Source organism: Salmo trutta, chromosome 12, assembly GCF_901001165.1.
Source record: "Salmo trutta chromosome 12, fSalTru1.1, whole genome shotgun sequence".
Lineage (NCBI taxonomy): Eukaryota > Metazoa > Chordata > Actinopteri > Salmoniformes > Salmonidae > Salmo > Salmo trutta.
In genome coordinates, this window is record NC_042968.1 from 95,447,364 (window position 1) to 95,449,863 (window position 2,500).

General features: G+C 44.3%; 1 protein-coding gene across 1 annotated transcript in view; it reads right to left on the minus strand.

Moving 5' to 3' along the window:
* grm5a (glutamate receptor, metabotropic 5a) overlaps window positions 1-2,500 on the minus strand; it is a 69,538-nt gene that overhangs the window by 30,734 nt on the left and 36,304 nt on the right. The window lies entirely within an intron of this gene.

Below are 2,500 nucleotides of genomic sequence, written 5' to 3' on the forward strand. Positions count from 1 at the left end.
TGTTTCTGTGTGTATCCTCGGTCTACTCTGTATTTCTGTGTGTATCCTCGGTCTACTCTGTGTTTCTGTGTGAATCCTCGGTCTACTCTGTGTTTCTGTGTGTATCCTAGGTCTACTCTGTGTTTCTGTGTGTATCCTCGGTCTACTCTGTGTTTCTGTGTGAATCCTCGGTCTACTCTGTGTTTCTGTGTGTATCCTCGGTCTACTCTGTGTTTCTGTGTGTATCCTAGGTCTACTCTGTGTTTCTGTGTGTATCCTCGGTCTACTCTGTGTTTCTGTGTGAATCCTCGGTCTACTCTGTGTTTCTGTGTGTATCCTAGGTCTACTCTGTGTTTCTGTGTGAATCCTCGGTCTACTCTGTGTTTCTGTGTGTAGACTAGGTCTACTCTGTGTTTCTGTGTGTATCCTAGGTCTACTCTGTGTTTCTGTGTGTATCCTCGGTCTACTCTGTGTGACTGTGTGTATCCTCTGTCTACTCTGTGTTTCTGTGTGTATCCTAGGTCTACTCTGTGTTTCTGTGTGTATCCTAGATCTACTCTGTGTATAGACTAGGTCTACTCTGTGATTCTGTGTGTATCCTCGGTCTACTCTGTGTTTCTGTGTGTATCCTAGGTCTACTCTGTGTTTCTGTGTGTAGACTAGGTCTACTCTGTGTTTCTGTGTGTATCCTAGGTCTACTCTGTGTTTCTGTGTGTATCCTCGGTCTACACTGTGTGACAGTGTGTATCCTCGGTCTACTCTGTGTTTCTGTGTGTATCCTAGATCTACTCTGTGTGTATCCTAGGTCTACCCTGTGTTTCTGTGTGTATCCTCGGTCTAATCTGTGTTTCTGTGTGTATCCTCGGTCTACTATGTGTTTCTGTGTGTATCCTAGGTCTACTATGTGTTTCTGTGTGTATCCTAGGTCTACCCTGTGTTTCTGTGTGTATCCTAGGTCTACTCTGTGTTTCTGTGTGTAGACTAGGTCTACTCTGTGTTTCTGTGTGTATCATAGGTCTACTCTGTGTTTCTGTGTCTATCCTAGGTCTACTCTGTGTTTCTGTGTGTATCCTAGGTCTACTCTGTGTGTAGACTAGGTCTACTCTGTGTGTATCCTAGGTCTACTCTGTGTTTCTGTGTGTAGACTAGGTCTACTCTGTGTTTCTGTGTGTATCCTAGGTCTACTCTGTGTGTAGACTAGGTCTATGCTGTGTGTAGACTAGGTCTACTCTGTGTGTAGACTAGGTCTACTCTGTGTGTAGACTAGGTCTACTCTGTGTTTCTGTGTGTATCCTCGGTCTACTCTGTGTTTCTGTTTGTAGACTAGGTCTACTCTGTGTTTCTGTGTGTAGAATAGGTCTACTCTGTGTTTCTGTGTGTATCCTCGGTCTACTCTGTGTTTCTGTGTGTATCCTAGGTCTACTCTGTGTTTCTGTGTGTATCCTCAGTCTACTCTGTGTTTCTGTGTGTAGACTAGGTCTACTCTGTGTGTAGAGTAGGTCTACCCTGTGTTTCTGTGTGTAGACTAGGTCTACTCTGTATTTCTGTGTGTAGACTAGGTCTACTCTGTGTTTCTGTGTGTAGACTAGGTCTACTCTGTGTTTCTGTGTGTAGACTAGGTCTACTCTGTTTCTGTGTGTAGACTAGGTCTACTCTGTGTGTAGACTAGGTCTATTCTGTGTGTAGACTAGGTCTACTCTGTGTTTCTGTGTGTATCCTCAGTCTACTCTGTGTTTCTGTGTGTAGACTAGGTCTACTCTGTGTTTCTGTGTGTATCCTAGGTCTACTCTGTGTGTATCCTCGGTCTACTCCTGTGTTTCTGTGTGTAGACTAGGTCTACTCCTGTGTTTCTGTGTGTAGACTAGGTCTACTCTGTGTTTCTGTGTGCAGACTAGGTCTACTCTGTGTTTCTGTGTGTATCCTCGGTCTACTCTGTGTTTCTGTGTGTATCCTAGGTCTACTCTGTGTTTCTGTGTGTATCCTCGGTCTACTCTTTGTTTCTGTGTGTATCCTAGGTCTACTCTGTGTTTCTGTGTGTATCCTAGGTCTACTCTGTGTTTCTGTGTGTATCCTAGGTCTACTCTGTGTTTCTGTGTGTATCCTAGGTCTACTCTGTGTGTATCCTAGGTCTACTCTGTGTTTCTGTGTTTATCCTAGGTCTACTCTGTGTTTCTGTGTGTATCCTCGGTCTACTCTGTGATTCTGTGTGTATCCTCGGTCTACTCTGTGTTTCTGTGTGTATCCTAGGTCTACTCTGTGTTTCTGTGTGTATCCTAGGTCTACTCTGTGTGTAGACTAGGTCTACTCTGTGTTTCTGTGTGTATCCTAGGTCTACTCTGTGTTTCTGTGTGTATCCTCGGTCTACTCTGTGTTTCTGTGTGTATCCTCGGTCTACTCTGTGTTTCTGTGTGTATCCTCGGTCTACTCTGTGTTTCTGTGTGTATCCTAGGTCTACTCTGTGTGTATCCTAGGTCTACTCTGTGTGTATCCTAGGTCTACTCTGTGTTTCTGTGTGTATCCT